This window comes from Anomaloglossus baeobatrachus, chromosome 3, assembly GCF_048569485.1.
Source record: "Anomaloglossus baeobatrachus isolate aAnoBae1 chromosome 3, aAnoBae1.hap1, whole genome shotgun sequence".
Taxonomy (NCBI): Eukaryota; Metazoa; Chordata; class Amphibia; order Anura; family Aromobatidae; genus Anomaloglossus; species Anomaloglossus baeobatrachus.
In genome coordinates, this window is record NC_134355.1 from 153,159,451 (window position 1) to 153,177,810 (window position 18,360).

Below are 18,360 nucleotides of genomic sequence, written 5' to 3' on the forward strand. Positions count from 1 at the left end.
GCAGAGTTGTGTGCATTTGTCTGAATGTAGCAGAGTTGTATGTGTTTGTATGTAGCAGAGTTGTATGTGTTTGTCTGTATGTAGCAGAGTTGTATGTGTTTGTCTGTATGTAGCAGAGTTGTGTGTGTTTGTATGTAGCAGAGTTGTATGTGTTTGTCTGTATGTAGCAGAGTTGTATGTGTTTGTCTGTATGTAGCAGAGTTGTATGTGTTTGTATGTAGCAGAGTTGTGTTTGTCTGTATGTAGCAGAGTTGTATGTGTTTGTCTGTATGTAGCAGAGTTGTGTGTGTTTGTCTGTATGTAGCAGAGTTCTATGTGTTTGTATGTAGCAGAGTTGTATGTGTTTGTATGTAGCAGAGTTGTATGTGTTTGTCTGTATGTAGCAGAGTTGTATGTGTTTGTCTGTATGTAGCAGAGTTGTATGTGTTTGTCTGAATGTAGCAGAGTTGTATGTGTTTGTCTGTATGTAGTAGAGTTGTGTGTGTTTGTCTGTATGTAGCAGAGTTGTATGTGTTTGTCTGTATGTAGCAGAGTTGTATGTGTTTGTCTGTATGTAGCAGAGTTGTATGTGTTTGTCTGTATGTAGCAGAGTTGTATGTGTTTGTCTGTATGTAGCAGAGTTGTGTGTTTGTCTGTATGTAGCAGAGTTGTATGTGTTTGTCTGTATGTAGCAGAGTTGTATGTGTTTGTCTGTATGTAGCAGAGTTGTATGTGTTTGTCTGTATGTAGCAGAGTTGTATGTGTTTGTCTGTATGTAGCAGAGTTGTGTTTGTCTGAATGTAGCAGAGTTGTGTGCATTTGTCTGAATGTAGCAGAGTTGTATGTGTTTGTATGTAGCAGAGTTGTATGTGTTTGTCTGTATGTAGCAGAGTTGTATGTGTTTGTCTGTATGTAGCAGAGTTGTGTGTTTGTCTGTATGTAGCAGAGTTGTATGTGTTTGTCTGTATGTAGCAGAGTTGTATGTGTTTGTCTGTATGTAGCAGAGTTGTATGTGTTTGTCTGTATGTAGCAGAGTTGTATGTGTTTGTCTGTATGTAGCAGAGTTGTATGTGTTTGTCTGTATGTAGCAGAGTTGTATGTGTTTGTATGTAGCAGAGTTGTATGTGTTTGTCTGTATGTAGCAGAGTTGTATGTGTTTGTATGTAGCAGAGTTGTATGTGTTTGTATGTAGCAGAGTTGTATGTGTTTGTCTGTATGTAGCAGAGTTGTGTGTTTGTCTGTATGTAGCAGAGTTGTATGTGTTTGTCTGTATGTAGCAGAGTTGTGTTTGTCTGTATGTAGCAGAGTTGTATGTGTTTGTCTGTATGTAGCAGAGTTGTGTGTGTTTGTCTGTATGTAGCAGAGTTGTGTGCATTTGTCTGAATGTAGCAGAGTTGTATGTGTTTGTCTGTATGTAGCAGAGTTTGTGTGTGTGTTTGTCTGTATGTAGCAGAGCTGTATGTGTTTGTATGTAGCAGAGTTGTATGTGTTTGTCTGTATGTAGCAGAGTTGTGTGTGTGTGTGTCTGTCTGTATGCAGCAGACTTGTGTGTGTGTGTCTGTAAGTGTATATGACTGTATATATTTGTCTGTTTATATGTATTTTTGTGAGTTTGTCTTTAAATATGTATATGTTCGTATCGGTGTCTGTGTGTGGATGGGGCCCACTGGGACTCTTCCGCCCGGGGCCCACAAAAACCTGGAGCCGGCCCTGGGTGAGCTGGCCCATTAGGAGAGCAAGAGCTCACGAGCACCCTAAGCGCACTGCTGTGGCACATGTGCAGCGTGCACAGACCCTGGGAGCAGGAGTAAGGAGACTCACATGTGGAGAACCGCACAGAGGCGAGGCAAGGCAGTGCAATCTGGCCTCAGTGGTGAGTGAGTCGGTGTTTATGTTGGGGAGAAGCAGAGCAGTGCAGGGATGCCAGTGCTACAGTACCACCCCTTTCATCTCTTCTTCACCAAGGCTGAAGGACATTTCTTTTCCAGAATGAGATTTTCACAGTTGATGAGTGAAGAAATGGCCGGTGGAAGGGGTAGGCCGGATGGCCATTGCTTGGAAGGCCTTTTCCCAGACCTTAAATAGCGGATGGTACCGGTTACCAGAGTAGAAATCTCAGAGGATTCAGGGACATATTAGGATTCCTGGAGAAAAGCCATTCTTGGTCTATGTAGGGGTATAGATAATTAATTACAATTTGCCAAAGGCAACTAAAGACTCCCTAAACTAAAGACTAATTTTATACACTAAAACATAACTTTTAATATTTAGTATTATTAATTCAAAAGCACAGCACACATTATTAAAACCAATTATGAGCTTCAGTGAGTGTTTGTTTCGCTTACCATTTGTAGCAGTAATACCTTGCCTTTCAATAATTAGAATATTGTGGCTAGAAAAAAGCCTATAATCCAGCTCTCAATATCAGTAGTGGGCTATGGTATAATCCATTGTTGCTCTCTATATGAAAATTGTGAACCTATTGCCTCCCCAACATGTTTCACGAAACTGGTGTCATCAGATCAGAGCTGGATTATAGGCCTTTTTCTAACAACTATATACTAATTATTGAGAGTCAAGGTATTACTGCTACAAAGAGTAAGAGAAACAAACACCCATTGAAGCTCATAATTGGTTTTAGTAATGTGGGGTGTGCTTTTGAAATAATAATGCTAAATATTAAAAGTTATCTTTTAATGTATAAAATTAGCCTTTAGTTTAGGGGTCTTTATAGTTGCCTTTGGCAAATTGACATTAGGATTCCTATCTCCTTTTGTAGAAGTCAATAGTAGAAGGCTGACAGGCAGGAAGCAGGACCAGATGCCAAGATGGTACCTCAGAGGACCTGGCAGATAAGCACCAATAAGACATTTTTTGTGGCATTGCTACCCCAATGGAGCACCTCTCCAGTCCAGAACAGGCTCATGAGTATGGAGCCAAGGCAGACCCAGAAGAAAACAAGACAAGTTTGAAAGGACCAGGAAGGAAATGTTCTCCGAATGCGCATTTCCCATACATACCGGTAATTAAAAAGGCTCAGAAATGAAGTGTATGAGTTCTGACAGGAGCACTCCATCTAGAGACGTCACCGACAAGGGATTTTCAAGATTTTGTATAGGAATCTGGAAACCATCCACCTCAGACTGTTCTATGAAGTTTCCAGCAGATCCAGAATCTAGATAAGCCATCTCACAGAACAGAATTCCTCCATACGATATGGACAGGGTCAATGAAGAAGAAAGACTGCTTTCGCCGAGGGTGACCCCTCCTACCGGCTAAAGGAAAGAGGGACCTGGCCTCATAGGACAGGAATGGATGAAGTGTTCAGCTTTTTCACAGTAGAAACACAGACTGATGGCTTAGAGATCCAAGGAAATTAGATCATCCAGAGTAACGGGAATATCACAACCAGCTGGTTTATCCTTAATCCTCTTGGCTAGACCTTCCCAAAAGCCTGCCACCAGCGCTAGATTATTCCACCCAAGTTCTAAAGAGAGTGTGCGAGAGTGAACCGTATACTGACCCCCAGTCTAAACTCCTTGACGGAACTGCAGAAGAGATGACGCAGCAGAAGCAACACTGTTTGGCTCATCAAAAAACATTCTGAAAGGCCTCCAGGAATTCCAGAACATCAGCGGTAACTGGGTCACTTTTCTCCCACAGTGGATTGACCCAGGCGAGAGCCTCCCTACTGAGGTGGGACATGAGGAATGCCAGTTTGGCTTGGTCAGAAGAAAACAGAGGGGCCAAAAGTTCAAAGTGCAAAGTGCACTGGTTGATAAACCCTTGGCATTGTTTGGGTTTGTGGTCGAAACATGGTGTAGCAGACAGGGACTGGCAGAGTCTCTAGTACTGACAGATACTGCCAAAATGGCTAAGGCAGACAGGACAGCAGGAGCAGGCAGGTACAGAGGGCATGGCTGTAACAGGGTGACAGAAATAGATAGGTGGACACAGGTACAGGTAATGGACTGTGGGCAACGGAACCTCAACTCAAAACTAACTAACTAGATGGACATGCACTAACTAACTGACCATGTTGCTCAGGCACCTCCACTAGTAGGAGGGTGCCTTAAGTAACTAGTGCCCTTCAGCCATTCCGGGAATATGTGTGCACACCCTAATCACACTCCCAGGGGACCTGTGTAGCGTGCACAGGCTCTGGGAGCAGGAGGAAGGAGACTCACACGTGGAGGACAATGGTGAGGTAAGGCAGAGCTGTGTAGTCCGGCTGTGAGTGAGTCGGTGTCCCTGCTGGTGAGAAGCACAACAGTACAGGGACACCGGCACAAACAAATTTTCTGAGACAAATATTTCATTTTCTGGAACAATTTCATGGGTGCCAACACTTTGGGCCATGATTGTATGTGCGCTGTTTTTAGCGAATAGCACAAGTTTTGTACCTGACTGTTGGTAATTGTTTTATCTATTGTTATTTGTTTTTTATTATTATTATTATTATTATTATTATTATTATACAGGTTTCTTGATGTGGGAAGTCAAATGGATTCACATGGATATGCGATATAACATTTCTAGATATCATGGTCCTAAGATGATAGATGTCACATATCCTCAGTACATATGTGTTGCCCAGGGTTATGGGGTACACGGTTCCGGGCGGTGTATAACGGGGAATGTCACTTGGTGGCCGTTGCCCGGTCCCATGCCCTGGGTGCTTTTTGAAAAGGGGAATTTTTACAGGGGATTAGAATAATGTTAACACGTGACGCCACTTGCGGTTTTGCGGCTATGTAGATGGAGCCGCTGCTGCACAGTTCCTGCTGCTGGGGCTGGTGTTAATGGCAGCCTGGATGTTAGGTCCTCCGCAAGGAGGACTGGGCCCCAAACGGTAGGTGATATGACGGGTGTCGGAAGAAGGTAGGCTACATGAGGGTTTCAGTGCAACTGGTTCTTTACTCACTTTCTGGTGGTAACTGGTCACCCGAGGCTAGCTGGTTTCACCTTCAGGTCCCCTTAGTCCCAGTGCCAGTTTAGTAACCTGTCTTTTGGTTGGTGGGTCACCGTGGCGTAAAGCAGCTGGGGGTCCCCTTCTGATGGTCTTCTACTGCAGGCTGTATGATGGTAGCATGAACACTGTGGGGTTGGAGTCTCTTGTCCTATTCCCGTTTCTCCCTTTGCTACTGAGTACTTCAAGATCAGTGAGGTCCTTGATGATCCCCTCACTGTGCAGGTGTTATCAGGTCTGCCTGGAGCTTTTGCCTGACCTAGAGTCCTGTACCCCGTTGGTGCGTAGATCCGGGAGTACTCCACCGTACTCCACCGGTAACCGCCTGGATCCCTGAGATCACTGTTCACTCCTCAGACTCCTCACTCTCGACTGTCTGACTATCCACTGTCTGCCGCTCCCACCTGGTTGTCTAGTGGACTGGATTGGCTCCACCTCTAGGTGGCCATCCATTGGTCCAATCCTAGCCTTATACCATTCTATGGGGGATTGTTGGGGAAAAACTGGGATTTTCTGGAGTGTTTGTGTGTTACCGCCACTGGTTTTCTGGGTCCATAGGGGGTAAGTCCTGCATCCTGGTGGGGATGCAGTACCGAACAATTTCATGGGTGCCAACACTTTGGGCCATGATTGTATGTGTGCTGTTGTACCGCCCCTGCAGCAGTTGTACTGCTCGGATCCGGGGTTGCTGTGGCTCAAGGGTCTTCAGACCCGGGGGCTTGCGGCCACTCGAAAATGAAAGGGGTTATTTACAGAGGATTAGTGTTCGTGATGCCACCCGTGGTTCGCGGTAAAGGGAGTACCACCGCTGCCGATGGGAGTACCCGGGGGAGATGGAGTAGGGCAGCCAGATGATGTTCCCTCCACGGGTAGGGGAGGTCCCAGGACTCTGGATGGTGGAGGTGTAGGGAAGCGTGGTGCAGGCCAGGCGGGCAGACTCAGGGGAGAGGAACGTACTGACTCAGGCCGTGTGGATGCTGGTGCGACCATTAAGCAGACTCTGACACAGGAGTAAACTAAGTCTCTGGGTGCCGCTGCCACTCTGGGGAGCTTGTCCGGGAATCCGTCCCCGTTGGTATTGCTGGCGGTCTGGAGCCTGCCTCCATGCATTTGTGTTTATATGTTTCTGAGTGACCCCTCGGCCTCAAGCTGTCAGGGTCCCGCTCCCTAGAGTTAAATAGAGGAACTGTGCTCTCGATAGCGGACACTTGGGATTTCAGTGGGCCGCATAAGCTGGAAAGCTCTATCCCCCTCGTTGTGTTGGTGCCTTCGATCTCTGAGCTCTTGGGGAAAGTTCATAAAGAGACTATCCTCCACAGGTTAACTATCAGGTTGCGTGAATCTACTCCCTGATATAGGATCCAGTACCCTGCCGTGCTCGGTACCGGTCCGGTTACTAAATTTCCCGGTGCCAACCTTTCTCCAAAACTAAGTCTGGGCACCCTTCTCCAATACCCTGCGACCGGGTCTCCAACTCCTCCGGTCCCAGACCACCGTCTGCAACCTAACCAAAGTCTCCTAGGGAGCTACAACTCCATCAGCTCCTCACTCTTTGAGGGCTACATTTCCACTGACTATGTCCCTCCCACAAGTCTGCCTGACCCTAGGCGGGTGGCCCTTTTCAAGCTAGACCACCCACTGGTGTGCCTGACAGGGTGTGGTGTGAGGTGTGGCTAGGATTTGAATGCTGATGGAAGCAATACGAATAGTTAGGATCCCAGAACCATGGAGGGTGAGTTCTGCACCATAAGAAAAAGGAGTGCAGTTCCCTGTGACACCCTGATAAGGTCAGGGGCATCACACTGTTTTTAGTGAATAGCACAAGTTTTGTACCTGACTGTTAGTAATTGTTTTACTTATTGTTTATTATTATTATTATTATTATTATTATTATTATACAGGTTCCTTGATATGGGAAGTCAAATGGATTCACATGGACATGCGATATAACATTTCTAGATATCATGGTCCTGAGATGGTAGATGTCACATATCCTCAGTACATACAGTTTATAGCAATACACTTACTTATTTAATCAGGTTTTAGGGTCCTTTTTCATATCTTTTGGGTTAGATCATGAGTGATAAATAGCATAGAGCGCAGTCTATGTGCACACTGTCTGATTTTCATATCTAGATGTTACCATTAAATTATTTTAAGTGTCTCTTTTTACATCTTTTGAGGTGGATCGTGTTAGGAATAACATAGTTCTCTGTCTATGTGCACACTATTTGTTTTAGTACTCATTAATATACAGTACAGACCAAAAGTTTGGACACACCTTCTCATCTCTAGAACAACTGTTAAGAGGAGACTTTGTGCAGCAGGCCTTCATGGTAAAATAGCTGCTAGGAAACCACTGCTAAGGACAGGCAACAAGTAGAAGAGACTTGTTTGGGCTAAAGAACACAAGGAATGGACATTAGACCAGTGGATATCTATGCTTTGGTCTGATGAGTCCAAATTTGAGATCTTTGGATTCAACCACCGTGTCTTTGTAGAAAAGGTGAACGGATGGACTCTACATGGCTGGTTCCAACCGTGAAGTATGGAGGAGGAGGTGTGATGGTGTGGGGGTGCTTTGCTGGTGACACTGTTGGGGATTTATTCAAAACTGAAGGCATACTGAACCAGCATGGCTACCACAGCCTCTTGCAGTGGCGTGCTATTCCATCCGGTTTGCGTTTAGTTGGACCATCATTTATTTTTCAACATGACAATGACCCCAAACACACCTCCAGGCTGTGTAATGGCTATTTGACTAAGAAGGAGAGTGATGGGGTGCTACGCCAGATGACCTGGTCTCCACAGTCACCAGACCTGAACCCAATCGAGATGGTTTGGGGTGATCTGGACCACAGAGTGAAGGCAAAAGGGCCAACAAGTGCTAAGCATCTCTGGGAACTCCTTCAAGACTGTTGGAAGACCATTTCCGGTGACTACCTCTTGAAGCTCATCAAGAGAATGCCAAGAGTGTGCAAATTAGTAATGAAAGCAAAAGGTGGCTACTTTGAAGAACCTAGAATATAAGACATATTTTCAGTTGTTTCATACTTTTTTAAGGTTTTCATTCCACATGTTTTAATTCATAGTTTTGATGCCTTCAATGTGAATCTACAATTTTCAGAGTCCTGAAAATAAAGAAAACTCTTTGAATGAGGTGTGTCCAAACTTTTGGTCTGCACTGCATATCTTTGGCCCTTCAAATACTCAATAGGGCATCTTTTTCGGATTAAAACCCTGATATATTGCACAGGTGACTATGACTTCATTTGCGGCTCCAAATATGTTTTATATTTGTGAAATAGATTGCTGAATAAATCATGTAATCTTTTTGCCTGTTAGGCTGAACAGAGGTGGTTTGTCCGGCCTAACTGATCTTCTCTTCCTTCTCTTCTTTACTTTAGACATTGAGTTTTGCTGTAGACACTCAGGAAGCAGAAAAAAAACCTCAGTCTCTCCCCAACTTTAACATTTGTCAGATGCCATCAGGAAATGACATACTTATACAAATATATGTAATTTGGCCCATTATTTTATGGTTTCCTCGACACATGTAATTTCCTACTTTGCCACATTACCTTCCATTCTTCCAATAAACATTTTTCTCTCCAGCACTTATAATCCTTCAATAGCTTTTATTTTTGTTAAATTATCCGAAGTAGAATACAGGTTTTCATATTAAAAGCCTAGCAATATAATAAATGACACCCAACCAGTGCTAGATTTATGATTCAATATTTCCTAAATTCTCCATCCAGGTCATTGCTTGGGATTTTTGCCTGCCTAGAGTCTAAAGGGTACTTTTCACGCTGCGACATCGCTAACGATTTATCGTCGGGGTCACGGTGTTTGTGACGCACATCCGGCGTCGTTTGCGACATCTCATCGTGTGACACCTATGAGCGACCTTCAACGATTGCAAAAGTGGTAAAAATCGTTGGTTTTGGAGAGATTGTTCAAACACCAAATATCGTTGTATGTGCAGTAACGAGGTTGTTCCTCGTTCCTGCGGCAGCACAAATCGCTATGTGTGATACCGCAGGAACGAGGAACATCTCCTTATCTGTGGCCACTGGCAATGAGGATGGAAGGAGGTAGGCAGGATATTATGTCACGCTCATCTCCACCCCTCCGCTTCTATTGGGTGGCCGCTTAGTGATGTCGCTATGACGCCGAATGAACCACCCCCTTAGAAAGAAGGCGGTTCGCCGGTCACAGTGATGTCGCTATGCATGTAAGTATGTGTGACTGTTCCTAGCGATGTTGTGCGCCACGGGCAGCGATGTGCCTGTGGCTCACAACTGACGGGGGCGGGTACGCTCGCTAGCGATCTCGCTAGCGAGATTGCAGCGTGTAAAGTACCCTTTACTCCCGTTCCAATGGCAATTATTGGGTGAGGCAGATGTTTCTTCACAGAATATGTTAGATAGTTGTATATCTGCAATTTATAAATTTGTTTTATTTCTATCTATTTTGAGCTTCACATAGATAATATACAGATCACAGGATCAATAAATGTGTTAGTGGTATGGAAATGATAAAAAAAATGGAAACAAAAATTACAATTGCAAACCAATGACATCCCGATGTGCTTGATGAGAGACAAGACTGGAGACTCTGAAGGCCATCATAACACAATTAGGCTCCACAGGCTGTTCATAGTAGCTCAAGCAATATGCAGCCTGGTATTGATGTGCTGATTAAAGGTTCCTTGGACACTTTGGAGAAATGCTCATACCCCTGGTCTCACGACCAACGCAATCTAATTCCAAGTTCTTATTGTACCTGGAATAAAAACTAGACGTCCAGCTATCGTACATTTTGCCACCCAGCATTATAATCCCAGTAGCGGGTCAGGCTTGGCATTCCCTTCTGTAGGCTTCTTCATGCCGTTGCCCAGGCGATCCCCAGAAAAATTTTAGAGCTATCATTGGGTACAAGAGAAAAGCAACACACATTGCTGAAGTGAACAGACCTCCATTTCAGTCTATGTGGCCATCTTGCTCTGCAGAGTAATGGTAGTCTTTAATCCGGAGGCGATATGGTTTGACAAACCTGGGTTTTACTCTTTCCCCCTACCCCTTTCCTTTTTTGCTGCTCATTAGGGGTTGTAGGGGTTAATTTAGCTGAAGCAGCCCTGGTAACGCGGATGGCTGGGTTTTAATTGGTCAGAGCCACTGCACGCCGTTTTTTTAAGCTATTTACTGATTGGTGGTGGTCTTGTAACAACAAGCTGTGGGAGCTGGGTATTTAAGTCCCACATCAGGTGTTTTCGGCATTCCTGTGAGGAGAATCTGAGAAGAAGCCCTCCCGCCCTCCCATTTGTATTTGCATTTGTTGAATGCCTTGATTAGTGGGGACAATTACCCTCCACATTCAAAAGGGGGGGGTGGGATTTGTTTGAAGCTGGTTATCATAGGAGCAATGGATTGATTATTTAAGTATTTATGGAGAAATATTTATTCAAAGTTGATTTATTTAAGTAACCCCTTAATAAAGGCATGACGGCCATTTTGTTCCAATTCTGTCTTGTGTCCTTATTTTGCGCTGGATCTCATTATTAGGTTTTGTGTAACCATGACAATGAGAGTGGTGGCATGAGGGCAATGCAGCTGTAGCTGGACAACTGGCTGGTAGCCAAATGTCACTATGTCTTACTATGGTTTGTCCAGACACTGTGTGACACCTTAAGGCCACGGCTCACTAAGCGACATCGCTGCTGAGGCACGGTTTTGTGACGCAACAGCGATCTTGCTAGCGATGTCGCTGTGTGTGACATCCAGCAACGACCTGGCCCCTGCTGTGAGGTCGCCGGTCGTTGCTGAATGTCCTGGACCATTTTCTTCAAAGGCGATGTCCTGCTGGGCAGGACGCATCACTATGTTTGACACTGTGTGACAGGGTCCCAATGACAGCAGAGATCGTTATACAGGTCGCTACTCTGACCTGTATCGTTACTGAGCAGTTGGTAAGGTCTGACTGTGTGACATCTCATCAGCGACCTCCCAGCGACTTACCAGCGATTCCTATCAGGTCAAATCGTTTTCGGGATCGCTGGTAAGTCGTTTAGTGTGACGGTACCCATAAGCGGGCTTTACATGCTGCGATCTCGCTAGTGAGCTCGCAAGCAATCGTAGCCGCCCCCGTCGGTTGTGCGACACGAGCAAATCACTGCCCGTGCCGCACAACCTGGCTTAACCCCGTCACACGCACTTACCTGCCCTGCAACGTCACTCTGGCCGGCGAACCGCCTCCTTTCTAAGAAACATCCCGCCCACCTCCTTCCTTCTGCATTGCCGGTAGAGGCAGGTAAGGAGATGTTCGTCTCTCCTGCGGTGTCACACATAGCGATGTGTGTTGCCGCAGGAACGAGGAAGAACATCGCTAATAAGCAGAAAACGATTTTTTGTTTCAGGACGACCTCTCCGCAGCAAACGATTTTGACCGCTTTTGCGATCGTTTATGATCGCTCATAAGTGTCACACACTGCGATATCGTTAATGACGCCGGATGTGCGTCACAAAGACCGTGACCCTGACGATAAGTCATTAACGATATTGTAGCGTGTAAAGCCCGCTTTAGTCTTGATATGTGATGTCTAATGTTACTTGCAGTACAGAATGGATCAATCGAGGAGCCAGTAATAGAGGCCATTTCTCCAAAGTGTCTCAGCAACCATTTTTCAACATGACGCCAGGCAATATGCATCTGGTGATACCATTATCAGATTACATAGCCTTAACGTGCTATCATGGCCTGCAGCGTTTTCTGGAATTGTCTCACATTGAGCACATATGGGACGTCACTGATAAACATGCAATTGGAAATGGAGTTACCAGTAACAGATGTTAATGATTTTCATGACCAAGCAGATTCCATGTAGCAAAACAGGTCTCAGGCAACCATCAATAATCTGATTGATAGCAGCCAAGTGCGTTTATCTCTGCGAGTGGCTCTACCGTAGTAGTCGACCCTGAATAAGTGGAGATGTTTTGAAAATGTTCTTCCTATTTTTTCATCATTTGCATAGTAACATGTCTATCTATCTATGTAATTTCCATCATTCCTTGACCTTTCCTTCCAAGTCTTACAATATCATTGTTGAGGGCTCGTTTTTGTGGATCCTGCTGATCATATCATATATCCAGACCCACCGCCTCCTCTGATCTGGAGGGAAAAATGCATTGGATGGATTGAAATTTATTGTTTCTCCCAAATTAAACTATAGCAGAGACATTAGACAGCCTCTTATTTCTTTGTGTCCTATAGAATAAAAACAGCTCTAGGCATTAGTTTTACCTAATCCTTTTATTTTAGAATCCTATCTACAAGCTGTGTCCATTCACAAACAGATCATAGTTTGGCAATAGAAATGATTAAAGGCAACCTCTCTGTAGTCTATATTGGGTGATAACAGAAAGTAATAGATTCTATGTATTTCTACTATAATAGTAGATAATATAAGCATTCACTCTTTGCAAATTAGTTCAAAAATTTCTATGATTCTCTATTTCCGGGTTCCTATGCTGGAACATTTTTCTATACATCATTCTGCTCTACACTACACTACTTGTGCTGACTATATCAATGTAATGCAATCTAAAGCAATCCATCTATAACATATATATATATATATATATATATATATATATATATATATATATATACAAATCTTTACAGCCTTTCTATTAGACATAATGGCTGGATAAAACGTGTGAAAGCAATTGTCAGTCTCGTTTACATTGATTGACAAGTAAAAGCTGGTCTGACCCCATGACCTCTACAGACTAACTGTCAGTATTAGGATTCAGTCTCATGACCTGTGCCTGCAAAGGGTCAGTGACTAGAAGTAGAGATTGGAAGAGAAGATTCTGTGACCTTGGAAAGTGAGTGCAATCAGAGAACCATGTCTACATGTGTTTGCCTAATAATGCCACCTTTATTCATTGTGATTGGTCTCTGTTCCATACATTTCCTTTCCATATGTCCTATTAGAGCAAGTCAAGCTGGTTTAGTGGGCGTCTAATACTCAGGACCCCTCCATGAGTCAGGACTAAAAATAACATAAACTGGCTGTAGCTTTGTTGGACTGCCATTGTCTATCAAATCCAGTTCTCTCTTTCTTTGAGGCAGACATTTTTGTGACTGTCCCAAAACAGCTGAATGGCATTTGTGAAGAATCTAAGCACATACAAGAAAAAAAACCCCTTCATTTAGATATATGGAATATATTTTCCATTACGAAATTTGCAAAGCTTAACAATAGCGTTTTTGGATCATTTCACACTCTATTAAATAAATAAATTAATATATACAGTATATATATATACAGTATATATATATATATATATATATAAAAATATATATATATATATATATATATATATATATATATATATATACAGTCCACACATCTTCTCATTCAAAGAGTTTTCTTTAGTTTAATAACTCGTAGATTCACATTGAAGGCATCCAAACTATGAATTAACACATGTGGAATGAAATACTTAACAAAAAGGTGTGAAACAACTGAAAATGTGTCTTATATTCTAGATTCTTCAAATTAACCACCTTTTGCTTTGATAACTCCTTTGCACACTCTTGGCATTCTCTTGATGAGCTTCAAGAGGTAGTCACCAGAAATGATCTTCCAACAGTCTTGAAGGAGTTCCCAGAGATGCTTAGCACTTGTTGGCCCTTTTGCCTTCATTCTGCGGTCCAGCTCACCCCAAATCATCTCGATTGGGTTCAGGTCTGGTGACTGTGGAGGCCAGGTCATCAGCCATAGCACCCCCTCACTCTCCTTCTTAGTCAAATAGCCCTTACACAGCCTGGAGGTGTATTTGGGGTCATTGTCCTGTTGAAAAATAAATGATGGTCCAACTAAACGCAAACCGAATGGAATAGCATGCCGCTGCAAGATGCTGTGGTGGCCATGCTGGTTCAGTATGCCTTCAATTTTGAATAAATCCCCAACAATGTCACCAGCAAAGCATCCCCACACCATCACACCTCCTCCTCCATGCTTCACGGTGGGAACCAGGCACCAGGCATGTAGAGTCCATCCATTCACCTTTTCTGCGTCGCACAAAGACACGGTGGTTGGATCCTAACATCTCAAATTTGGACTCATCAGTACAAAGCACAGATTTCCACTGGTCTAATGTCCATTCCTTGTATTCTTTAGCACAAACAAGTCTCTTCTGCTTGTTGCCTGTCCTTAGCAGTGGTTTTCTAGCAGCTATTTTACCATGAAGGCCTGCTGCACAAAGCCTCATCTTAACAGTTGTTCTAGAGATGTGTTTGCTACTAGAACGCTGTGTGGCATTGACCTGGTCTCTAATCTGAGCTGCTGTTAACCTTCGATTTCTGAGGCTGATGACTTGGATAAACTTATCCTCCGCAGCAGAGGTGACTCTTGATCTACCTTTCCTGGGGTGGTCCTCATATGAGCCAGTTTCTTTGTAGCATTTGATGGTTTTTGCCACTGCACTTGGGGACACATTCAAAGTTTTCCCAATTTTTCGGACTGACTGATCTTCATTTCTTAAAGTAATGATTGTCACTTGTTTTTCTTTACTTAGCTGCTTTTTTCTTGCCATAATACAAATTCTAACAGTCTATTCAGTAGGACTACTAGCTGTGCATCCACCAGACTTCTGCACAACACAACTGATGGTCCCAACCCCATTTATAAGGCAAGAAATCCCACCTATTAAACCTGACAGGGCACACCTGTGAAGTGAGAATCATTTCCGGTGACTACCTCTTGATGCTCATCAAGAGAATGCCAAGAGTGTGCAAAGCAGTAATCAAAGCAAAAGGTGGCTACTTTGAAGAACCTAGAATGTAAGACATATTTTCAGTTGTTTCACAATTTTTTGTTAAGTATTTCATTCCACATGTGTTGATTCATAGTTTTGATGCCTTCAATGTGAATCTACAATTTTCAGAGTCATGAAAATAAAGAAAACTCTTTGAATGAGAAGGTGTGTCCAAACTTTTGGTCTGTAACGTAAATATATCTAATATATAAAGCTGAGTGCATGTGTGTATGTGTGTATATGTTTATGTGTGTATGTATGTCCGCTAACGGAATCCGCACCGTCACATTTACAATCAAGAAAATTTGCACAGACACCCCATGTGACCTAATTGATGACAAGCGGCAACATTTCCCTTTCCACAATTCTTACTCCAGCATTGACTGGAGTAGGATTTGTGGCGAGGAGGTGTATGCCAATCTTCCGATGCTCCCGATTCATGAAGAGGCATTCACTTCTTCATGAATCCAAAGCATATGACTTTAATGAATCGAGTGTTGAAGGTCTTTTCAAACCACAAACTAGTGTCTACGAAGGATCACGAGATACGAGACTCGTATAAAGACCTTTTGATGTTGGTGGCCCTAGAGATTTTGCCTCTAAGGACCACCATATAATTCATCTATGATTAAAAGGATGATTGGGTCGCCTCAAATATTTTCCACTCCAGTGTTCCACAACCGGATTCTTCTATTGGTCAAAATTAATAAATGTTTTCAAAATCAAATCTCCTAGACATGGAGTACGAGGAGCTTTACAGACAGACAGTGGCTTTCACAGCACTCTCTCTATACAGATATCATCAAACAAGATTAAGATTAGATACACATTCTTACATTTTGTTGCCAATTCCAGTGAATAGAGAAATCAGTTAAGTACTCTTTTGATGGATTCCGAAGGAAGTTTTCACTGCCAGGAAAAAAATGATTATCGAAGTAAGTGTTTTACAGTACTTCACAGCTGTGTCTAATTTTTGTCACATAAGGGGCAAGCTGAATTGTCTCATCCATAGAATACAGCAATCACAAATGTAAAGAACAATAAAAGAACACTTGTACTACAGCTGAGACATGATGTCACTGCAACATGATGTCTGATAACTGCAGAAATAGTTATAACCATTCTTGAAGAAAGTACATGTATCTTCAGGTCTTCAGCTGGACTTTTTGGGTGCTATTGTAATAGAGGTCAATTATTGGAGGAGAGCCTTAGCTCACCAGATTCTCATGGGGGCCCTGACTTAAGCTCTTCCCACCCACGTACACAATTGATAGCTGTCGGCTGAGAAACTGTTTGTCTGACAGCTTTATCTCTCGAGTTCCTCAAACACACAGTATATCACAAAAGTGAGTATACCCCTCATATTTTTGTAAATATTTTATTATATCTATCTATGACACTTTGATACAATGTAAAATAGGTCAATGAACAGCTTGTATAACTGTGCAAATTTTGTGTGCTCTCTAAATAACCCAACACACAGCTATTAATGTCAAGACCGCTGGAAACAAAAGTGAGTACACCCCTAATTGAAAATGGCCAAATTGTACCCAATTGATCATGTGACTCATTAGTGTTACAAGGTCTCAGGTGTGAATGGGGAGCAGGTGTGATAAATTTGGTGTTATCGCTCACACACTGTTTCATACTAGTCACTGGAAATTCAACATGTCACCTCAAGGCAAAGAATTCTCTGAAGATCTGAAAACAAAGAATTGTTGCTATACATCAAGATAGCCTAGGCCTAAGAAGATTGTAAACATCCTAAAACTGAGCTGCAGCCCGGTAGCCAAGACCATCATCATCACAATCATGGGGCCTCATAGCAAAAGTCTGAATGCCCCCCCCGATAAAAAACAAATGACAATAAAATATTAAATATAATAATCATCATACATGTTACTGGGGGCCGGCACACGTTACTGGGGGCAGCTTATAGTCAGAAATAACACATACAAATACACACCACTCCATGAAAGTCCACTGCACTAAGACCAGTGAGTTCACACCGCAAATCCCCCAAAAATCTGCAATATGAGAACTTGGCCTAAAGTAGCGATGTCCTGCTTCGTGCCCCTCACCACACACAATATAAATTTTCCCATCTGTCTCCCCCATATAATGGTAATGATTATGACCCCTTTATAGCCTAAAGGTCCAGTCACACTAAGCAACTTACCAGCGATCCCAACAACGATAGGGATCGCTGGTAAGTTGCTAGGAGGTTGCTGGTGAGCTGTCACACTGCGACGCTCCAGCGATCCCACCAGCAACCTGACCTGGCAGGGATCGCTGGAGCGTGGCTACACGAGTTGCTGGTGAGCTCACCAGCAACCAGTGTCCAGCCACACGTGCAGAGAGCAGGGAGCAGCGCACACTGAGCGCTGGCTCCCTGCTCTCCTAGTTACAGCACACATCGGGATAATTACCTGATGTGTGCTGCAGCTAATGTGCACAGAGCAGGGAGCAGCGCACACTGCTTAGCGCTGGCTCCTTGCTCTCCTAGCTACAGCACACATCGGGTTAATTAACCCGATGTGTCCTGCAGCTACATGTGTACAGAACAGGAGCCGGCACTGACAGTGAGAGCGGCTGAGTCTGGTATCAAAGGTAAATATCGGGTAACCAAGGACAGGGCTTCTTGGTTACCCGATGTTTACATTGGTTACCAGCCTCCGCAGAAGCCGGCTCCTGCTGCCTGCACATTTAGTTGTTGCTGTCTCGCTGTCACACACAGCGATCTGTGCTTCACAGCAGGACAGCAACAACTAAAAAATGGCCCAGGACATTCAGCAACAACCAACGACCTCACAGCAGGGGCCGGGTTGTTGCTGGATGTCACACACAGCAACATCGCTAGCAACGTCACAAAAGTTGTTCGTTAGCAGCGATGTTGCTAGCGATGTTGCTTAGTGTGACGGGGCCTTTAGGAACTACAGTAAAACTCTGCAAAGTACAGGGATAATACACACACAGAAATGGCACAGCAGACACACACACACACACACACACACAGCCAGTGATGACACATCACATAGGCAACACACACAGTGATAGCACAGGACAGGTGCAACACACACACAGTGATGGCACAGCACAGGCACAACACACACACAGTGATGGCACGGCACAGGGGAAACACACGCACAGTGATGGCACAGCATAGGGGTAACACACACACAGTGATGGCATAGCACAGTGGCAACACTCACACACACAGTGATGGCACAGCACAGGGGTAAAATACACACACAGTGATGGCACAGCACAGGTGCAACACACACACAGTGATGGCACAGCACAGGGGTAACACACACAGTGATGGCACAGCACAGTGGCAACACTCACACACACAGTGAGGCACAGCACAGGGGCAACACACACACAGTGATGGCACAGCACAGGGACAACACACACACACACACAGTGATGGCACAGCACAGGCACAACAAACACACAGTGATGGCACAGCACAGTGGTAACACACACACAGTGATGGCACAGCATAGGCACAACACACACACACAGTGATGGCACAGCACAGGCGCAACACACACAGTGATGGCACAGCACATGGGCAACACA